This window comes from Ornithorhynchus anatinus, chromosome 14 (genome assembly GCF_004115215.2).
Source record: "Ornithorhynchus anatinus isolate Pmale09 chromosome 14, mOrnAna1.pri.v4, whole genome shotgun sequence".
Lineage (NCBI taxonomy): Eukaryota > Metazoa > Chordata > Mammalia > Monotremata > Ornithorhynchidae > Ornithorhynchus > Ornithorhynchus anatinus.
In genome coordinates this window covers 11542061-11565927 of record NC_041741.1, presented here as the reverse complement: position 1 = coordinate 11565927, position 23867 = coordinate 11542061, and positions in this window count along the sequence as shown.

The following is a 23867-nucleotide window of genomic DNA, read 5'->3' as shown; positions in this document are numbered from 1 at the left end:
ACACAGAGGAAGACTCTAAGGTCCTGAGAATTCCCCTGACCAGAATGCAGGCCGCCAGCCGAGCCGGCTCTCCAGGGCCTTGGCAGGCTCCAGGCGAAAAGGGATGAGTGCTTTGGAAATGGGTCGTTGCCCCAGCCAAGTCAACAGCTGTCCCCGAAAGCAGCGTCCAGGTCGGAGAGAGAGTGATTTATCAGGGAATTGGGATGGCTATTCCTCAGCTGGTAGCAAGAGGGAGCATTGTGGGTGGGGTGAGCTAATCTTGTGGGCGTTAAGAGGAAGGGAGCCATCAGCCATCCACCACTCTGCCTTCTAAGGATTTACCAGACCAAGCCATAGAGGGTTGGGGAGGGGCGGGGAGGGCAATGGGGGTCCCAAAATGTCTGACAATAAATGGCAAATTCCGTGTTGGCCTCAGGTTAAACTCAGTTCCTGTCCCACATGGAGCTCAGAGTTTGTCTACAGCTTCTGAGCTGGCCAGAGGATGTCGGGTATCCTCCAGGGCCACCTTGGCCACCCTTCATGGAGCTGGTCTCCTTGACCACTTTGCCCCTAGTTAACTCTGCCCTCTCCTACCTTGCCCCCTCCCACCCACTCAATTCCACAGGCCAGGGAGAGCTCTCCAGGCCTGATCCATACAGAACTAGCTGTTTCCTGCCCAGTTCCATCCTGGCCCATGTTGTATTGTGTGTGTCTTTATTTGCTTCCATCGCTCTGTCACTTCTGTTTTGGCAAGTGTGGTATAATGGAAAGGGCTCATGCTTTGAAGTCAGAGGATCTGGGTTCTAATCCCATCTCTGGCACTAGCCTGCCACATGACTTTGGGCTAGCTTCTAAATCTTTCTGGGAACCAGTTTCCTCATCTATAGAATGGGGATAACTTCCTAACTCACCCTCTCCCTAACTCACAGGGATGCTGTGAGGCCAAAATGAGGTATTGAAACAGAAAAATAAAAGTGCTCGACAAATACCACTTGCTATTCTCAGTGTTTGTGTCTGCCAATCTTCTCATTAGACCTCTAGCTTTTAGCACAGTGCTTGGCGCATAATAAGCACTTTGAAAATACCCTACTTATTATTATGATGTTACTTTATGGGGTTTTGTTATTTTTTATAGTACTTGTCAAGCGCTTAGTACAGTGCTCTGCACAGTAAGCGCTCAATAAATACAATTGAATAAACCACTTACTATGCGCCAGGCACTGCACTGAGCACAGGGGTGGATACAAGCAAAACGGGAGGGGCACACTCCCTATCCCACATAGGGCTCACAGTTTTCATCCCCATTTCACAGATGAGGTAACTGAGTCCCCCAAAAAGTTAAGTGACTTGTCCAAGGTCACACAGCAGACAAGTGGCAGAGCTGGGATTGGAACCCAGGTTTTCTGACACCCGGGCCTGTGCTCTATCTACTTGGCCACTCGGCTTCTCTAATTTAACATAACGGCATCATAAGGACCCTCAAAATGTTCTTGGCAGAAATCTTCAGAAGTCCGAGCGTGTGCCTGTCCTCCCCTCTTGCTCTAAAGCTATAGCGTTCCTCTCCCAGATCCTTAACACGTGAGAGCCACTTCCGAGCTGTGGGACCCAGTGGTGGGAGCCAAGGAAAAGAGGGGCCGGGAACTTTAATCCGTACCAAACGGGACAGACCAACTGAAAACCAGGACTGTCTGTTGTAAAACTGGACAGAGGAGGCAATTCAGAGCAATTCCACCAGACAAGAATGATTTCCACACGGCCAAGTAATTGATCTCTCTCTTTCTGTCTTTCTAGAGCCACCTTTTCTCGCAACTTGTCTCGGCTTGGTCACTGTCCTCACTAACCCTGCACTGGTCCTCCCTAGTACCAGACAGGTGGATTGACAGCCTCTACCTCAGCTCAGCTGTTTGGCCCTAAAGCAGACAGTGGTGTAGAGGAGGGAGGCTTTGCAGGCCAGTCTGGAGAGATCGATTCCTTATATTCCAGGCTTCTGCCAAGTTCCCTAAGGAAAAGCGTCCCTCCCACGCTGTCCAATGAAAACTTAGACCCCTCCTCACCCCCATCCCCACCACCACCACCTCTCCCTTCTCCATTGGACCCACAGCTTAGAAAAAAGAGTTGTTTAATCTGTGGTTGCCATGGAGATTCCTACCCACCACCATAGCGGGAGCAAACCAAGCTACAGAATGAGAGAGTTAAAGAGCATGCAGTTCTCTGCCAGAGGCTGTTTGCATTCCCGGCCCGGAGGCGGGGCTTGTAAGGATCTGGAGTCAGAGAGAATGGGAGAATGGGATGGTGCACACTGCAGTAATGCAAGTGTGTTCGATGGTATCAAAATAAATGCACTTAACTCCTGCCACTGCCAGGGCCACAGGCGAATTGCTTCCTGTCATCCAAAGGGAAATGTTTGCTATTTCTAGGTGGGAAATCGCTAATCCAGTGGTAGGGAAGGCTGAGGGCCACGGTAGGCAAACGAAATCAATTTTGAAATTTAGGCAGCATCAAACGAGGGATGCCACTGAAGCAAAGCAAAGAGCCTGGCAACCCTGCATCTCCATCTTTTGCAAAATATTGTATTCCCTTTGTGATTTGATATAGAGGCTAGGGAATGGTGACTAAAAGCAAAGAATCAAGAGGTTGGCACCTATCCAGTTATAATAATGTTGGTATTTGTTAAGCGCTTACTATGTGCCGAGCACTGTTCTAAGCGCTGGGGTAGACATAGGGGAATCAGGTTGTCCCACGTGGGGCTCACAGTCTTAATCCCCATTTTACAGATGAGGGAACTGAGGCACAGAGAAGTTAAGTGACTTGCCCACAGTCACACAGCCGACAAGTGGCAGAGCTGGGATTCGAACTCATGAGCCCTGACTCCAAAGCCCATGCTCTTTCCACTGAGCCACGCTGCTTCTCCAAGTTTCAGCTCTCAGTACCGTGCCTGGCACATAGTAAGCACTTAATAGATACCATTAAAATAACTAAGAACTCCTGGACCTCTGGGATCAGTAAGGGTTTAGGACAGTACTCTGCACACAGTAAGCACTCAATAAATACTACTGAATGAATGAATGCTCAGAGCACACTAAGGGGTTTTAGGAAATTTCCAATGCACATGCTCTACTTCTCAGGTTCCTGAACCTCATATGCTGTGGGCTGTACATTATCTCCTCCCAGGCTTCCATCTGCCCATATTGCTCACATGAGAACAGGGGGAAGAGGGTTTCCAATTGTGATCCAACCAACCAAAAGTTCTTTTTTCCCCTCTCTGCTCCTTCTGCCTCACTAAAATCGACCCCAATTCGCCCATCTAGGGAAGGGTCAGCAGAGGGAGGCTGCACAGAATCACGGTCCAGAGGAGAAGCAAACAGGCTAGGAGCAGCAGCCAGGAATCCTAGCCTGGAGGAAACTGGAGGAGTCAATCTCTTTCTCTCCCCCCAAACGAGCCTCACTTTCCTCCCTTGGATTCTGCCCTGATTTGAACATGTTCTTTACAGGCTCTTTTTCTGCAGTGAAGTGTATTATCCAAAGAGCATACAGACTCGCCCCCATGGAGAAAATCTCATCCTGGGTTAGCACTGCCTTAGAACCCTGAAAGAAAGTGACAACTGGCAAGCAGCAAAGCGCCCCCACACCAACCAAATTCTGAAATCCCCCCTCTGACCCTTTCTTTACCAGCCAGGAATCATCTGAGTCTTTTTTTTTTTTTTTTTTGGCTGATTCATTTGAAGTGTTCCATCCTCTCCCTTGCCTGGAATTCCCTCCCCCATAATATCTGAAAGACCATTTCAAAGCCCTTCTGAAATCACCTGTCTTTTGGACAAGAGAAGAAGAAGGTGGTGCAGTGCTTAGTACACAGTAAGCGTTTAACAAATACCATTAAAAAAAAACCACATGCAACTACCCACAACACTTTCCATTTTTACATATTCATGATTTGGACCCTAGAGTAATCACAATGGTCCTGCTGGCAGCAGAGGGGGAAAAGGATCAGGAAGAAAAGTAAAACCCAAACTGAGATAGCAATAGGGGGGAGGAAGAAAGAGGAAAAGAGATGAGAGGGAGGGAGCTTCACTGATTGTGACTTAACCTGAAGATGGAGTTCCAGCTGGCTGAGGAGATGAAGAAAGAGGGCACTCTAGGAGCTCAGTATTCAGGGAGGAGACCTTGATGGCCTGGACAGGTTGGGTAGACCATGCAAGAGGCTGGGGATGACAAGAAATGGGCCCAAGGGGCCAGCCAGACAAGCCAACAGTTAGCTGGGGACAAGCCTGAATCTGGACAGAAGGGGTCAGAGAGGATACAGACAGAAAGGTAGAGAGATGAGAAAGCCACAATCTTGAGTTCCCTGCCAATTCTTTGTGAGCTTCATCCTGTTTGACAGTGAGAGTTGATTCTCACAAACAGCAACACCTGCTCTTTTCTGGGCAACCCTACCCACAACACTTTCCATTTACACATATTCATGAAATGGACCCTGGAGTATTCACAATGGTCCTGGAGCCTGACTAATCGCTGTTCACTCATTATCCACTGAGCTGTCTCAGCATTAAGTGACATCTTTATTCACCTTAAATCTGGGCCATGCTTTCCGGCATTTCCAATCTTGTATTATCATTGTGAAACAGAATAGTGTAGCAATTTTGTTATTTCAAACTTGTTTATCACTTCGGGTTCATTGCTGTAAAAGATAGCTTAGATGTATCTACCCCAGCACTTAGAACAGTACTTGGCACATAGTAAGCACTTAACAAATACCATCATCACGATGTAAAGACCAGAATCAAAGGAGATTTGAGAGACAAGGAAATTATGCACCTTTTTTTAAGAAAGATGACTTCCCAGCAATGGAATGGGCAAACTCATTAGTGACAGTGGAGACGAAGGGTAGATTGCTTAGACTGGATTTGTAGTCCAAATATCGAAATAAGAATACCCCATTCTGCTGTTACACCCATTTTTGTCATAGCTTAGATATTTCACGATGGAAAAATTAGAGAACTTTCTTTTCATCACACGAGTCTGTACTATCATAAAATGATTCACAATTTGGTGCAAGTAGATGTTAGTGTAGGAAGAAATGGTTGTGCATTTGTGCATGGTTTGAGTAAAGGCTGATGAAGGCTATTGCAGACTAGCCTCTACATCTGCCTTTCAGTACTGCACCATACCAAACTATTTTTTTGTTTCTTTTGATTTTTCAATTTGACAGGATTTAGTGCAGAAAAATAACAAGGAGTTGCTAGTAGCGAATAAAAGCATAGTATAGGAATTGTTCCTGAAAAATGTCAGTCATGGTGGCATCTTTGAATCATCTATCCCCATAACTCATTATTTCCCATTAAAGAAATTCTGGAAGGAAGATGTGGAATGCACCAATGTCTACAGGGAACCCGTGAAATTTATCCCTATAGGGAGTTGGCAGGCTGAAAATATCAGAAGGTGTCAAAGGGGTTTGGATAAATTCATGGGCAAATGGTCCATAATTAATCGATCGAGCAGTGATATTTACTGAACACTTACTATGTGCAGAGCTTGGAAGAGTACAGTCCAGCAGAGTTAGGAGAGACATTCCCTGCCCACGATGAGCTTGAAGTCTAGAGGGGGAGAAAGGCATTAGATAGAACATAGATTAAGCAAAGATAGACTGTGTCTACCAACTCTGTTATATTTTATTTTCCCAAGCGCTCAGTACAGTGCTGTGCACCCACTAAGCTCTCAATAAACACGACTGATTGACGCCATCCCGAATGAAAATTTCACCCAGTGGTCAGGGTCCCTGCTCAGCGCCATCGGGCTGATGGTGCCGGTGTTTGGCCTGCGGTCCACGGGGTCCCCGGGGGCCACGGGGTCCCAGACCTAAAAGCCCTCTCTGAACTGGGCATGCGCGGAGGCCTGGTCTGGCAGTGGGGGAGGGGAGGGGGCTCTGCGGAATCTCGTGGAGGGCCAACCACGTGGCCCTCCACGAGGGCAGTCCGAGGCACGAGGAAACCCGTGCCTGAACACCGACCCGTGGCCATCCATCCATCCGTCCATCCATCCATCCATCCATCCATCCATCCATCCATCCATCCATCCATCCGTCCGTCCGTCCATCCATCCATCCATCCATCCGTCCATCCATCCGTCCATCTATCCATCCACCTTCTCGGGCCAGCAGACTGTCTCCAGGTTCAGGTAGGACTGCGGGACCTCACTGCCTCTCCTCCCCCGACCCTCCCCCCAGGACCCCCCAGGGTCCAGGACCGGTGGAGTAAACCCGGAGTTGACCGGGATTGTCTCTTTGTTGCTGGATTGTACTCTCCAAGTGCGTAGTACAGTACCCTGCACACAATAAGTGCTCAATAATTATGGTTGATGAATAGTCCTGGGCCGGTGAGGAATGGGGGAGGTGGGAGAGGGCCTGGACCGGTGGGGAATCGGGTTGGTCACTGGGTGGTCCTGGACCTGTGGGGTAAACCCGGGGTGGACAGGGATTGTCTCTATTGCTGGATTGTACTTCTCAAGTGCTTAATACAGTGCCCTGCACACAATAAGTGCTCAATAAATACGATTGAATAAATGAATGGTCCTGGACCGATGAGGAATGTGGGGTGGAGGGTGGGCCTGGATCTGTGGGGAACCGGGTTGGTCAGTGGGGTGGTCCTGGACGGGTGGGGAATGGGGGCCAGGGGGGTGGTGTCCGTTATGGGCAGAGAACGTGTCCGCTAACTCCAATCGTATTTATCGAGCGTTTACTGAGTGCAGACCACTGTAATAATACTACTGATGATGATGGTATTTGTTAAGCATTTTCTATGTGCCAAGCACTGTTCTTAGTCCTGGAGTAGGTATAAGGTAATCAGGTTGTCCCACGTGGGACTCAGAGTCTTTATCCCCATTTTACAGATGAGGTAACTGAGGGCACAGAGAAGTGAAGGGACTTGCCCAGAGTCACACAACTGACAAGTGGGGGATCCGGGATTAGAACGCCCAAGCCCGTGCTCTTTCCACTAAGTCATGCTGCTCCTCTGCTAAGCGCTTGGGAGAGTACAACGCAACAGTAAACATACATTCCCTATCCACAACGTGTTTACGGCCTAGGCAGGGGTCAGTACAAATCAGTACACATGAATTATAGATATGTACAGAAGTTTGGTTTTGAACTCGCCACGCGCAAAGTGTTCTGCACGTAGGAAGCGTTCAGTAAATAGTATTGATGGATTGGACGTCTGGGGAATAGGGGATGGCCTGGACGGGTGAGTCCGGCAGGCGGTGGATGGGCTCAACGAACAGGGCCGCCTCCTGGGGTTCTCCGTCACCGGACAATTTTGTGGATTTCCAGTATTCAAGTGCCAAGCCCCCCGCGGGCCGCTTCCTTTGAGTTGTAAATCACCCAGCTGGGTCGCCACTGAATTGTAATGCGAGGTCATTAAGATCCATTAACACGCCGCCTCCTCCTCCCCCACCACACACCTTGTTGAGCTGGCGTGAAACAGCTTTTCCGCGGAGAGAAAAGTAGAATTGGAGGGTTAGGAAAGACAGCCTGCCCTAGACGCCCTACCCCCATTTCTCCTTTTATCCTTGGAACCGTGTTGAATGCCCTTCTGTCTAATTCTGGGTGTTGGTTTTTTTAAGTTTATGATAAGCAGAAGTGAAATGCATCGAAAATTGTAGGAATAAAGTCATTAAGTGGATGTGCAAAGCTTGTGGTAGACAATTATCTGGGTTTTTATGAGTGCATTTAATGGTTCAAATTCATATTGTATTTTTGATACATGTTTGCATTTGAGCCTGCAAATTAATAGTTTTAAGTATGCTTATTGCATGTTTACTGTTTTCTTAAATATATTGGTCAATTTGGGGGGAATCTTGTACAAAACATAGATTTACTGTATAATATTTCCTCTGGGAAACTATACTTTGTTAAATGCAATATAAAAGGAGAGGTAGGGGGGAGACCTGCCATTTGGTGACCAAAGAAAGGGCTGGGAGCAGCCAAATTAGGCCAGCCTCTGCCAGAAGTGAAAATTGGCTATGAAAAGAAAGCAGGACCACACCCACGGAGAGATCCCTTAGTGTTATTGTGGACAGGTATGGAGATCACAGGCTGGTTTGATGATGATACTTATTAAGCACTCTCTATGTGCCAAGTATTGCCTAGGTGCAAAATTCATGAATTCATTTAATCATATTTATTGAGCACTTACTATGTTCGGAGCACTGTACTAAGCGCTTGGAATGTACAATTCGGCAACAGATAGAGACAATCCCTAACCAACAACGGGCTCAGTCTAACCGGGGGGAGACAGACAACAGAACAGAACAAAACAAGTAGTCTGGCATCAGTATTATCAAGATAAATAGAATAAATGGAATCATAGATATATTCACATTAACAAAATAGAGTAATAAATAATATATACAAATAAAGATAATTCATTCCATCATATTTATTGAGCACATACTGTGTGCTGAGCACTGTACTAAGCGTTTTCAGGTCAAATAGAGTCATTCATTCATTAAGTTGTATTTATGGAGCGCTTACTGTGTGCAGAGTGCTATAATAAGTGCTTGGAAAGTACAATTCAGCAATAAAGAGAGATAATCTCAGCAAACACCAGGCTTACAGTCTAGAAGGGGAGAGGCAGACATAAAACAGTCCGCATCCCACATAAAGTTCACAGTGTAAGACAGGGAGAACAGATACTCTTATCCCCATTTTGGGGGTGAGGAAACAGAGGAACAGAGAGGTTAAGTGACTTGCCCAAGGTCACACTGCGGGCAAGTGACAGAGCCAGGATTAGAATTCAGGACATTCGTCTCCAAGTCCCATGCTCATTCCAGTAGGCCATGTTGAATATTCAGTTAAATGAACATATATACAAGTGCTGAGGATGAGTGTAAATAAGTATTTAATGCTGGAGAGGCGCATAGGATTTGTACAGGTTGTGATGAGGATTAATAAGAGAAGGTTTGTGGAGGAAAAGGTGGAATTGCAGAAGGATGTTGAACCTGGGGAGAGTTGGGGTCCAAAGCCAAGGGAACAGGGTGAGCAAGAGGCCCAAGGCAACAGTTGAGAGTGAGGTACAGCTACATTAGTGTTGGGGGGAAACAGACAGAGCAGGTTGGGGAGTTGTGGGTGAATTGGTTGAGGGCCATGAAGCTGACTGTGAGTTTTAACTTGATGGGGAGGAACCAGCGGAAAGGTTGAGGATTGGAGAAGTGTCTGCTGAGTGGTGAAGTTTGCTGGGAAGGCCTGGTGTCATGAGCCTGCCATCTCTTTCCCTCTTCCTCCTCTACTAATGGGGGTGCAAGCTGAGAGGAGAGGCACAAGGGGAAATGCCCGCAACTGCTGCAGTCAATCAATCAATGGTATTTATTGAGCTCTTACAGAGTGCAGAGTTCTGTACTAAGCGCTCGGGAGAATACCATCTAACAGCGTTGGTAGACACGTTCCCTGCCCACAATGAACTTACAGTCTAGAGGGCCAGGGCTGCACACCTCAGAGAGGCAGGCATCCTCCCAGTTCCTGCACCCTGCGTGGACCCTTCGAAGGTGAACTTGCCCTGGCTGGGTAATGTGCCGAAAACTGAAGCCGCCACAACTCCCCTCTGCTTCTGGCACATCACTGCTGGGAGAGGTACATCTCCATGGTGCGACGCAAACATGCACACTATGTATGGCAGCAGGTCACAGAGGTGTGTGCTGCATCATCATTTCATCTGTATTGTGGGTCACATGGGCCCCCCAAAAAAAGACATACTAGCCCTAGGACCAGGCTTCCGGTAATTTGGCTCAGTAAAAACCCATGCCTGGATGATGCAGTCTCATAATTGTGGCATTAAGCATTTACTATGTGCCAAGTACAGTGTATGTGAATAATAGTAATAATAATGGTATTTGTTAAGCATTTACTACATGCCAAGCACTGTTTTAAACACAAAGTAGTTAGGTTGGACATGGTCCCTGTCCCACATGGGGCTCACAGTCTCAATCCCCATTTTACAGATGCATTAACAGGCACAGAAATTAAGTGACTTGCCCAAGGACATACAACAGACAAGTGGCGGAGCTAGGATTAGAACTCACATTCTCTTGACTCCCAAGTCCATCCTCATGCCATCCACCTTCAACCTTAACATATGCACATATTCAATTATGTGTATATGTAAATGCACATATTGTATATCCCAAACACTTAGTACAGTGCTTTGCACATAGTAAGCACTCAGTAAATACTATTGAATGAATGAATTATTCATTTGGTCACTTCACCCCAATATTCTGATGTTACTAACCACTAACCTCTGCTGCCCTGCTACACCCATAGCAGGAATCTTCATTTTGGCACATGGTTGTGCTCACCAGAACAGTAAACACTAAAATTCCATCGACTGATATGACTAATAGATAAACTCAATACAGACCAGTGCAGCCAGAAGGTCCTACCTAGTTAGAACTTTGCTTGTGAACCTAATCTTTAAGACGCGTGACCTAGGTAACCCAGTAGCATTACTTATAGCCAGAGCTGATTTTCTCTTGACCAAAGAGGTCTTTCTTGGCACTGAATCTCCAGTTTTCTCATTTAATAGTGTAATGCAGTATAAGGTTTTATTGAACCCAAGTTCTATAGTCCTTAATAAAAAATAACATCCAAGTCATCCACCAAATGAAAATTGGAATCTCATGAGGAGACTGAGTCCTGCCTACTATGTTCAGCTCTTGGATTTTATGCAAGTAGTATAAAGCCTAGACCTGAACTAAACTCCAGGTGTTTGTTGCAATAAGCATCTTCTTGCTTTAAAGGGCCAAGACACAATCTTTGTTGGTGGGAGCTGTATTTGATTGCCAGAAATAGCCTGCTAACGTGGCTACTTAAATTCCAGCACCATTCAATGGGCGCATGATGACCTGCTGAAGTAGCATACAACTGTTTTGAGGGGGTAAGACCCCTGGCAAATCAGAGCCACTGGGCAACTTCTCTACTTGGGTTGGCCCTATTTTATTTTGAGGACACCCATAAGAGCTGAGCGGCTCCAGAAAACCTTTTCTTCCCAAGTTCCAATGAAACACGGGACAACGTTGCCTGGAGCTAGTTCTCAGTCACTCAGTGAGTGACCTGAGCTGGTGACTTAATGCAGCCAATCGATGGCCCTGGGAAGTTGGCAAGGTGCTACACCTCTCAAAATGTGGGTTGAAAGGAGTGTAAACTTGACCCAAAGAATTTCTCCCCAAAGTTCATTGTAGTGTAGTAATGCAATATTGATATTGACAAACATCGAGTCATTATGACTTGTGCACACAACTTTAGACTAACCCAAGCAAAAGCAACAAAAATGCAGTATTGATATTGACAAACTTCAACAGTCATTATGACTACTGCATACAACTTTATACTAACCCACTGGAAAAACAAAATGCAGCATTGATATTGACAAATAGCAAAGAGCAGCTTCTACTAGTGTAGCACTGTTCATTTTCAAAACGTTTTCATTACCTGTTTGCAGCTCAAATATAGATTTTATTTCTTTTACTTTCGGAACGGAAATGCTAAGCCCAGAGGTGCCCACGTTATGAACTGCCAATGCCAGAGGTTCTAAGTTGAACTGTGGCACAACTAAAACACAGACAGTCTCTCTCTTTTCCTTTCCCCCAGTCTACAGAGCTCCAAACTCCAGAAAAAGGAAATATTTCTTTTATTTATTTTCTCACAAAGTATTACCTCCCTTCTCATCCTGGTCAAGCTGAGGGTCTGAAGGAACAGGTGGATGCATATGAAGGGGAACGGACTAGAAGCCCATCACAACGTGTGTGATTTCCTCCCTGGGCTTCTATTTCCTTGGCCCCCAGAACACCCAGAACTTCCTTCAGAGAAATTAAGATTATAGGCAGAAGCTGTTATGATGAAACAGATTTCCTAGAATGTATGTGAGAGGGGGTAGGAGGAAGAGGCAAAGGAGGTTCAGGTTAGCATCAAGCCATCTTTGCTGCAAGCAGCCAGCCTTCCATGATGATCCGACAAGCAACCCAAAGGCTTAGTATTGATCTTACCTTCTAGGCAGAATGTGGGAGGAGAATGAATGACAGCAAGGTACCTAATGCCTATGGTATGGTGAGGTGAGTTAGGGCTACGATAAACAGGGTGGGCAGAAGAAATGCTTTAAAAATCCAGTGATGCAGAACATCAGTGTGGCAAAGCAGGAGGACACTTGGGAGACAGTCATATAGGAAGCAATTAAAGATGGGGTTACTCTGTTTGGGGAGTTCATGACAAAACAACAGTGGTCTGCATGCTGGATAACGAATGCTGGATAACGAATGCAGCAACATGCAAGTGATTGTCAATCACCACTTCAGTTTTTATCAACCACCCTCACACTCACTGTTATAATCTCAGGGTCAGTAGCAACACCTTCAAACCCAAGGATAGCGAGAAATAGTATTCATGTATATGTAGCCTAGAAACAAAGGGTATGTATACATTACCATTATAATTATAATGTTGCTGGGCATCTGCAGCCCCAGCAAAATGCCCCCAGGAGCTACAGATAGACAAGCAATTCTCTCCTCTTCCCAGTTTGATGCCCCCTTTCAAGCAGGCGCCCACCAGCTGTGAGCACAGACTCATCAGCCAGGTGGGTGTCAGCTGCTTGGACTGCCCCATTCTCCAGCTGCTCCCCCCATTCCCCTCCTTCCTCCCCTCCTCAGCAGTGAAGTGAGTCGCTACATTTGAGACCTCCTTTTCTAATGTGGGTTCAACTTCTCTGCTCTTGCTTCTGGCCACATCCGCCCTTTTTTGCTCTTGCATCTCAGTCTCCCTCTAGCAAAATGGCCAGCTCATGGGGACTGGCATGCGTTATCTTTCTTTAAAAAAAAAACAATTCTGAAGTGTCCTTTGATTGCCTCATTAATGAAATAGAATAGGGGAGATTTGATTAGATCAGCCAAAACTTCATTAGTCTCAGGGATTTGTTTTCACATTTAAAACTTTGCTACTTAAATAAGCAGCCACTGGATGTGGAACACTGTACTGACCACCAGTTGGCAGAACATTGTCCCAAGTGCTGGCTATGGGAAGAGCACTGCGATGAGCACCAATTGTGGGTAGGGCACTGAGGTGAGCATCGGTTGAGGGTGTCGGTTGTCAGCAGAGCACTGTACTGAGTGACTACTTGGACTCCTGTTGCTCACACTTAGGGCACTTAGCTTGTGCCTAGTACTGAGCCCCCAGAGGGACAGGGACCGAGTCTAATTCCCATTTACGAATTACTTCCCAGCCCTTAGTACCGGAAGCATTTAATAAATATTGTTACTACTTTTAGGACTTCGGAAGCAAATGATAAAAGTAAAACCTAGCCCCTACCCTTAAAGACCACATATTTTTGCATAAAATATGCAAGCCTTGAAAATTCTTAAACATTTAAACCAGTAAAACTTCCCCACTGCAAGCCTTCCTAGCCCGCTTGTGTTACCTCCTTTGCAACTGGTGAAGAAATGAACAGAAATGCAAAATCTGGCACCTTTTCCCCAAGCAAGGAAGTTCTTGTTCAATCCATAAAAGACAGTGAGTGAAGCAAAAGGAAGAAATAGAGAAGGCTAAGGAGGCAGACCAGGGTTGAGCTGCTGCACTTAGGAAGCCATGGCCAGTGATAGCCTGCACTGATTATTGCAGTGCCAGACAATGCAGTTATCTGTGTGCATCTGAGAATTATTTCTGGACTTCTGCACGAATCAGGATGGTAGGGGACCATTAGGTGAGATGAGGAGTGGTCGGTATTTGGCCATCCATCTATGGCACTTGGTACAGTTACACCCCAAGGTATGAAATGGGGCCAGGCCCAAATCACCGCCCGAGTCATTAAGATGACAGGAGGCAGACGGAGACCAGAGATGAGCTGGCACAGAGAGCCTGGATCAAGACACTGCAAAACGTGCCCCCTGCTCCAACGAGGCAGGCCGAGGACATTGTGACCAAACTGCCAACCCCAGCCAGGGCTCCCGCCATTCATCTGCAGCCCTCCGTCCAGCCTGCTGGCTCAGTTTCGCAGCTTTCTGTTCGGAGCCCCACAGGCCTTCTCCACCAGGTGGCAGAAAGCACCCACACATCGGCGACATCCCTGCCCCTTGCAGGCCCTGAACAGAGCGGGTGGCCTCTCCATCATGTCCCGAAAAGCCAGGGGCCTCCCAAAGTGCCACACGCTTGCCCCTAGGCCCTCTCTCCCACCACGGTGTGGTGGGCCTATCTTCTGCCCACCCGAAGTTAGGAGGCCGATGAGGAGGAACAGCAGAGCCCGGCAAGGGCTTGCCGTACCAATCAGGTAGCGACCAGTGAGCCCTAGGGATCAGCTTGGTGGTCCAGTTGCTCTAAAAACAGGCGCTAGCCCTCATGCTTCCTAGATCCAGTAACCTGGTGGATCAGAGATTTCTCACTTTCCGTTTCTCTCGCCCGAGCTCCAAGCACTTTAAAGACTTCCCCATTTTCAGTCACACCGACTTGGCTCCGATCCACCTGTTTTCTGCCCCACCCCCAGTTCATACTCTCATCTTCATTCTGCAGACCTCCTCACTGTCCCTCACTCCCCAAGCACCTTTCTAGCTTCCCAGAAGCCACCCCCCATAACCCAGCTTCACTAAACCACGCCTCCAACATCTTTCAAAGAGTGCCTTAAAAACCACCTCCTCTAGGAGACCTGCCCCAGTCAATCTTCCCTCAGCCCAGCCATGCCATGCCATTACCAGTCACTTCACCGCTTATACATTCCCTTGCATATTTGCTGGTAATTTATTTATTCACCTGGGCTCAGGTTCATCAAATGTGGGCTGCACTACTGAGGAGTTTGGAAGCCCATTTTCTCTTTCTGCCATTCAGTGCTCTGCATCAGAAGGCAGCCTTGACAGTGCTATGTCTCCTGGGTGCAGAAGGGGCTGTACTTGGTGGTATAAATGGTAGGCACCCAGTACCGTACCCTGCACGTAGTAGATAGTGCAGCACTCTGCATTTGATGCCCAGTTCAGCCCTGTATACGCAGTTGATATTTAGTGTAGAGTGCCCACATTGGAGATACTGATCTCTTCCACAGATAAAACTCCCTTCCCTAATATTGCTCAGCAATCGGGTCCGCACACTGGGATGGGCAAATGTTTTGAAGTGAATTTTGCTAGTGTACTACTCTCCTCATGACTCAAACTTGCTCAGGACCAGCCTTACACATGCCACCAATCTGATACTGGAGTGGAAACCCCAGATAGATTCGGCCTGTCACTGGTTTTTTGCTCCCCAGAGTCAGGCCAGTACACCCACAGCTATTATTTTGCATTCCTTGATGAAACCCTGATTTTGGAGCGCCTACTGGGCTGCTTGCTCAGATGTTAATGTCAAGCACTCTTCTAAGCACTGGAGAATATAGAAGATAATGGAGTTGGATGCAGTCCCTGTCCCACGTAAGGGCTACAGTACAAGTTGGAGGGAGGAGGATGTAATCCCCATTTTACAGATGAGCTAACTCTCTGTGGTTCTAATCCCAGCTCAGCCACTTGTCTGCTGTGAGACCTTGAGCAAGTCACTCACTTCTGTATGCCTCAGTTACCTCATCTGTAAAATGGGGATGAAGACTGTAAACCTCACATTTGGGGGGATACAAGGTGATCAGGTTGTCCTTCATGGGGCTCACAGTCTTCATCCCCATTTTACAGATGAGGTAACTGAGGCCTAGAGAAGTGAAGTGACTTGCCCAAAGGCACACAAGTGGCAGAGCCAGTGGAAAGAGCCAGTGACGCCCAAGCCCGGGGCTCTTTCCACCGAGCCACGCCGCTTCTCTAAGAAGCATTTCCAGATTAAGAGCTGCTTTCCCTGCTGCCGGGGAAGTGAGAGAGGATTTTCAAGCCCCTGTACATAGCTTTATCACTAAAGAGAAAGAGAGTAGGCTTTCCCGTACGTAGGCCCAGGGAAAAATAAGTGCTCTTTGACTTAATTTGGGCGACTCCAGCCCAAGATTGTCTCGGGAAGCATCTCGGGGCTATAACTCACTAGAGGGCACTATTGGCATGGCTAGGCCTAGGGAGTGGCGGGGGCTAGGGCTGGGGAGGGAGGGTTAGTTGGAAGTAGGATACAGGGAATGCCTGGGATGGGATACGTCAAATAAATTCAGGTGGCTGGTGGACATGTCAGCCGCAGCCACCGTGATCCTCCCCCCGTTAGGTTAAAATCGCCGCCGAGATGGGCGATTGGCTCCAGGGCAACCCTGGGAGGCCAGCTTCACCTGGTCCTGGGAAAAGCACCCCGGCAAATAGACATTCCAGAGGAGGTTGCTGAGTGTGCATGCTGGTCTTTGGGTCAAGCCTCAGAAACCCAGCTTCAGCTAGAAGGTTACTGCTAGCTCTCCCACCCGGTGTGCATGACGGACAGACAGGCATATCTCCCCTCCCCACAAAGGAAACTGTCTCACCTGCCAAATAGTGAGCATGGTTGGGCAGAGTTACCTCTTCAAGGAAGCCAGTGGAGCAGGGAAGAGTCTTGCTTTTTGGAGCAACATTTCTAGGTGGTGTCCGATTACTAGAACCAGTCGATCACTCTGATATTTATTGAGTGCCTATGTGGGCAGAACACTGTAATAAGCACTTTTTAAAAGGTGTTTGTAAAATGCTTACTATGTTCCAGGCTCAGTCCCTGTCCCACATGGAGCTCACAGTCTTAATCCCTGTTTTAAAAGGTGAGGTAACTGAGGCCCAGAGAAGCGAAGGGACTTGCCAGAGCCCAGGACCTTCTGATTCCCAGGCCTGTAATTTATCCAGTGGGCCACGCCGCTTTGAGAGTGCATGGAAGAGTGTAATACTATAGTGGTAATAGACATGTTCCCTGCCTCAAGGAGCTGCAATATTGAGGAAAGGGCAGATGTACGATTACATTCCACTAAAGCAGTATGCTTGGTAGCAGCAGTAGACTTGTAACTTGCTTGTGCTCTCGGCTCCGCCGGTCCAGAAATGGACCAAGGAGACAGTTAACCTTTGGCTTTAACAACAGAGTCCGTAACCATCAATTGCTCTCTCGTTTACAACATTCGTGGGCCTTTTACAGTTCTGAAGGAAATATTGGGCTACAGGATCAATAAATTGGGTTTGGGTAAAGGCATGAAAGATTGATTTCAAAAAAAACTGGGAGGGAAATAATGTATCCAAAGAATGTTAATATGGCATCATAAGAGGAATATTCCTGTAAGGAGAAAATCAGTCTAAAATTGGAATCGGTCTAGCCTAGAAAAATAACACTGGCATTAATTCAAGGAGAATTGATCCTCCCCCCAGCAATATGGATTAGTTTTGCATCCTTGATTTGTTTCCTGTTGTTTTCTAGAAATGCTATGAACTGCTCGCCAACAACCCTTGGATTTATAAGCAGCAGAGCTAAACAGCTGACATAAGGCATTCAGAAATCTATTCCTGATTGATTATAGCCCATTTGTGGCGGGCACTTCACAAAAGGATTGTTTTAGGATAACCTCATTCACTAGGGGAAGAATGCGCCATGTTTTGTCTTTAACTCTGGGCTGAAGAGGAGAGCAGGCATGAGGGAAGACAAGGGCGGATACTTCCTATACTTCCCAAGTGCTCTGGACTCCCTAGGTTACATTACTAGGACATCCAGAGCAACCAGAATGCCAAGGGAGTGAGGCCTGCATATAGAGGCTTCCAAGTTTATTTCCATTTGTACAATGTTTGTGATTTGGACTGAAAATACTTGGGAATTGGACAAATACTTTGAATCCCAAAAACTGGTGGCTGGCTAGGCAAAACCATCCCTGAACAACATGAGTGATCCTGCAATATATTGGATCTATGGTCCACGTAGCCCAGGTCTCTGAGAGGCACTGTGAATAAAGATCATAATCAATACCATCCTGGGGCAGACCAGCTCAGGATTCTGGCTCCAAAAGTGACACAGAAGGATAGGTGGGGCTTTTTGTTTGTTTGTTTGCTTACTTTAATGGCATTTAAGTGCTATGTGCCCAGCCATTGTAGTAAGCTCTGGAGTAGATACATTTAATCAGGTTGGGCACAGTCCCTTGTCCCATGTGGGACTCACAGTTTTAATCCCCATTTTACAGATGAGGAAACTGAGTCACAGAGAACTGCCTTGCCCAAAGTCACACAGCTGACAAGTGACAGAGTTGGGATTAGAACCCAGGTCCTTTTGGCTCCCAGGCCTGAGCTCTGTCCACTTGGCCACGAGGAATCGAGTAATGGTTGCCCCTCTCTCATGGTTATGGATGGATCATCCAACATCCCAACTTTTCCTTTTATATCTCTCTTTTTCCTCGAGTAACCCATCTTGGACCTATTGTCCTTGCATCTGTTTTAAACCTATCGTAAACTTTTAATACCTTTACATTTTTCCTCTAAAATTTCATTATTGTTGTCCCCAAATTTATGCAACCTTTTCTTGACTACATTGATGTTTTCAGTCTGCACAACATATTGTGGTAACAAATTCCATATGCTTACCACCCGCTGGGTGAAGAAGTGTTTCCATTTGTTTGTTTTAGACCTTTCACTTTCATGTTTCTATTGGGGTCTCCTAGTCCTGGCATTGTAGGATTTGAGGAACCACAATTTCTCTTTACCCCATCCATGTCCTTCAAGATATTGTAGACTCTAGTCATGTCCTAGCCTTTGTCTTACAAGACTAGAGTCCAATCTTCTCATCCTCTCCTCCAACAAAAGTTTCTCCGTCCCCATGATGATCATGGTTGTACTTCTCTGGACCTCTTCCAGCTTTAGTCCTTTTTAAGATGGGACCACTAGAACTGCACATAATTTTCCTGGGATGGTGTGGGTGGGATGGGGTTTACTTAGTTTTATAAAGTGGCTGAATAATTTTTTTTATTCTATTTTCTGTACCCTTCCTGAGGATGCCTAACACTGCATTGACTCTTTTTGGCTGCTGGCACACATTGGGCCAAAGGTCTGGGGGAACAGTTGATAGTGAAGCTGAGATTTCTTCCTCGAGCTGTGAGTGGTAGTCCAAGACCCATCTAGAGAAGTAGATGGATCTATTTTCTCTAAATGAATTGCCCTGCACTTGTTCAAACTAAAACTCACCCTCCACTTTCTGCCCATTCACTTAGCTTTTGGAGACTTCCTGCAGTTAATCCCCATCTGCCTATTTTAGAAGGAGTTGGCCTATATACTAAGCACTATCTACTCCCATACTTACCATTAGGGTAGATACAAACTAATCAGGTTGGACACATTCCCTGTCCCACAGTACGTTCACAGTTTTAATCCCCATTTTATAGATGAGGTAACTGAGGCACAGAGAAGTGAAGTGACTCACCCAGGGTTACCCAGTAGACAAGTGGCAGAGTTGGGATTAGAACCCAGGTCCTTCTGACTCCCAGGCCCGTTCTCTATCCAGCAGAGCACACTGCTTCCCTCCTTTGTATCCTTGTTTACAGTTCTCGGTTATTTCAAAGGAAAAATATGCTGTGGACTTGAGAGTGGAAGAATATTTTTATCTGGTGGGGAAGGCCCTTTAGATATGCATACATGGGATCAGAAATGGGGTTGGGTCCTCTCTCTGAGGCTGCCTGGGGTTTCACTTATTTCTGCCCATGTCCACATCTCCCCAGTCCTCAAAAACCTGTAGTGGCTGCTCTGCTCCTCCACCTCCGCATCAGACAGAAACTCCTCACCATCGGCTTTAGAGTCCTCGATCAGCTCCCCACCTCCTACCTCACCTCAGTGATTTCCTAGAACAGCCCAGCCCGCCCTCTCCACTCCTCTAGCACCAGTTTAGTCACCTTGCCCCAATCTCATCTGTCTCTCTGCCAACCCCTCTCCCATGTCCCTCCCCTAGCATGAAACTCCTTTCCACTCTATAAATGCCACACCACCTCTCTCCCCACCTTTGAAACATTATTAATGTCCCATCTCCTCCAAGAAGCCTTCCCTGGTTAAATGCTCTTTTCCCCGGCTCGCTCTCCCTTCTGCATCGCCTATGCACTTGGATCTGTAACTTTTGGACATGTGTTATTCGCCCCACCTCCAACCCCACAGCACTTATATACATATCTTTAAATTATATATTTATATATTATTCATAGTAATGTCTGTCTCCCCTTCTACATTGTAAGCTCATTTTGGGCAGGGAGCGTGCCTGCTAATTCTGTTATACTCTCCCAAGTGCTTAGTACAGTGCTCTGCACACAGTAAGTGCTTAGCAATTACCATTGATTAATTGATCATCTTCACAGAGGAGAATTCATTTCCACTCCCTCTTCCAGATGGTTGTTAACGATGTTAAAAAAAAAACAGTCTTAGTGCCGATCCCGCATTCCTGGAAGAACCTATCATGTCTTTGTCCCAGAAAGTGGCTTTTTATCTCTCCCCTTGGTTTCCTTTCTGGTAGCCAGTTTTCTACCCAATCTCAGGATTACTCCATTTTATTAAAGCCTTTGGTGTGCAGCCTTGTCAGAGGCTATCTAGGATCATTTACTAGCCCATTATAGAACTATCTTCCCTGACTCTCTGTATCCTCTTCAGGATAGAGATATGTTGTGGGCAGGGAATGTCTGTTGCTGTATTGTACTCTCCCAAGCGCTTAGTTCAGAGCTTTGCACACAGTAAGTGCTTAATAAATACGATCGAATGAATTAATGTACATCTTCCCTGATAATGAATTCCATATGGGTTACTGTCCGCTGCTTAGCACTGTGGGAATGAGAACACTGGGTCAAATGCCATTTCTTTGGTTCTTTATTTTCCTTTGGTTCTTTGTTCTAAGTTCTTCTTTTCTTATTTTCTTTTTCCTGAACCTAGCTTCTTCCCATGTCAGTGGCTATTCTCCAGCTGGGTACTGAAGGACATGCATGGTTTTAGTGCCTTGCAAAGATCGCCATGGTTCAGTGTTTACCATTAATCAATTGTTATTTATTGAGCGCTTGCTATGTGCAGAACACTGTACTCAGCACTTGGAAGTGCACAAGAGAAATAGCAGATAACATTCCCTGCCCACAATGAATTTACAGTCTAGAGGGTATGATTCAAGATGAACAAATGCCCACCGTGCTCTTTGGCTGAAATGAACAAGAAGTTTCAATCTACACACCTCAGCTGCCTATCTGCAAACATCCTCTTTGTTGCATTTTCTGGCGTTTCTCCAACCCAATGCCGAAAGTAGAAAAGCAGTTCAGCCTCTTCCTGCTTTAGTTTCTTCAAAGAGACCAGTCCCATTGTCGGCTAGTGACTGGGTCATGTCAGTTGGACCCTAAGCCTCCTTCTTCCTCTTGCAGAATGGAAAAAAACAAGCTTGCTAGTGCCCCTTCACACTCAGAGGTGGCGAGAAAAAAGAGGCTGGCATCCTGGGGCTTGGATGAAAAACAGGCATTCTCTTTATATCCCTGGGGCCCCGATAGTTAACTCTGTCAGCAGTCAGCTATTAACGCCAGGCGTGAAGAATGATACTTACACAGAGATTGGCTGCAAGGTGGCGTGTAATGGCCTGTGTCGGAATTTGATGTTGGCAATTGCCTATAACTCCTCAAAAATGTGTTCTTAACCACCAAATTTGGGCAGGGCTCTGGCCATACGACTTAGTCATTGGAATCAACTGTTACTATTAGCTACTATTAGCGTTCAGCCACCATGATTCTGCTTGGGATCCTCATTTTGAAAGACGAAAGGGGGTCAGAGATATACTGATCTCTTTCAAAAATGCCTCCCTTGTATATTTCTAGATGGCAACCTTCCTGAAGTCAGGGAGGGTGTCTGCGACACAGAGCATCTGCACTTGGGCAGCAGCAAAGCAGGGTGGCCTGGTGGATAGAGGATGGGCCTGGAAGTCAGAGGCTCTGAGCTCTAGTTCTGGGTTTGCCACTTGCCTGCTCTGTGTCCTTGGACAAAATGCTTAACAACTTAATCTGTGCCTCAGTTTCCTCATCTGTAGAATTGGTATCAATGTCTGTTTTCCTTCCTTCTTTGACTGTGAGCCCATGTGGGGCAGGGGCTCTGTCTGACCTGATCGTCTTGCATTTTCCCCAGTGCCTAGTACAATGTGTGGCACAAAGTAAGTGCTTAGTGAATACCAAAATTATTATCATTTATTATTGTTACTAGAACCCACTGCAGTAGGCCCAGCACTGGCCAGCCAGAATCAAGAGCTGATGAACAGCTGATGCAATTCAAGGGGAATTCCTCAACGTGAGCTGAAGCCGACAGGCAGGTCAAACAGGATTTGCTGAGAATCAAAAGCCTCCAGGTGAAAACCTGACTCGTCAGAAGGCTCTCAGGGTCCTCTCCCTTCCCTACCCCATGCCCCGTTCGGCAGTTCCTTGTATTGCTGACGGACTTGTAAGAGTTAGGGTCCCCGGCCGTCAGCACCCCAGCAGCTGGAAGGGTGCTGGCTCCAAAGCCCTGGCTTCCAGCCTGCGAATCCCCATTCCCCTGCTGGCATGATGGGACGAGTTCAGGTTAACCTGAGACAGCTCAGGATTGTAGTGGAACCAGAGCCACCAGCTCCACCAGCCGTCCAAGAAGCGTCCACTGAGCCGCCCCCCACCCCCATCTCAGCTTGATGTATCATGACTTGGCTTGTCTCATTAGGGAAGGCTCGTAAGAAATTCCTGCTGCCTCGATGAGCTCTCCTCTCCCACCTCCCGGGGGGGGCGGGGAAAGGCCCTTTCATTTGGGCACCAGATTGGGGTCCAGACAGGTAGCCAGAGCAGCCGTGGAGGCTGCAGACATTTGGGGATGAAACTCCTCTTGGCAAGGACAGAGCCGATCCCCAGCTGCCCCAATTCTCCTTCCCCTCCCGTCGCCTTGCCCTCCTGCTGGTAACGGAGAAGGCGCTCAGAGTCGAGCGGGAGGAGGTCTTGGGAAAGAGGCTCGGGACGGTGACCATCTGCCCTGTTTTCAGTTGTTCGGTCTCCTGTGTGGGACAGATACGGCACCGGACACCTTCGTGATCATCCTTTTCATTTTAGACTCCTAACCTCCCTCCACCCCAGCTTCTCCTGATAAGTCCCTCAGTTTGGAAGCAACCACCATGCTCACAGGGATCTGGGAGGGGAACTTAATGGCTCTAGATCAAAGAGAGGAGGTTCAGTGGTTTCCCCTGGGACCCGCTCTAGGTTCTGGCCATAAATGATGGGACAGGGAACATGTCTGCTAACTCTGTTGTACTTTTCAAATGCTTAGTACAGTGCTCTGCACACAGAAAGCGCTCAATAAATACTGTTGATTACTTGATTGTTAGTTTATGCTGTGTCACCTGCTTAAATGCATGTCCTGTAACAGCCTTGTTTTAGGGATGGCAAGGGGACATCTGCAAGTACCTTTGGTGCCCACCCTGGGCTCAGCCCCTTGTGGGTGGTTTTCCCCTGGGGCTGGTGTCGGGCTGGAGCTGAGGAAAGAAGGCTCTCAGCTCTGACGGTCAGGAGGAAGCCAGGTGGGGCAGTGGCCAGTTCAGATGGCCGGGGGCTGGAAAATGGAACAAAATGGAGTTGGGCTTGTTCGGGCCAGTTGGGGCTTTCCTGATTGTGTCCAGGTCTCTCTCAATCAGTCAATGTATTTAGTGAGTGCTTACTGTGTGCAGAACACTGTAATAAGAGCTTGGGAGAGTGCAGTTCAACAGAGTTGGTAGATAAATTCCCTATCCGCAATCCAAACTCTTTCACTGTATTATCAGAGTCAGTTGGGATTGGCTAATGGGCCTTTCCAGATAATAGACATTTCATGGCGTAGTAGAGGGAGCATGGGCCTGGGAGTCAGAAGACCAAGGGTTCTAATTCCGGCTCTGCCACTTGTCTGCTGTGTGGCCTTGGGCAAGTCATGTGACTTCTCCATGCCTCAGTTCCCTCATCTCTAAAATGAGGATTAAGACTGAGTCCCATGTGCGACAGGGTCTGTGTCCAACCCAA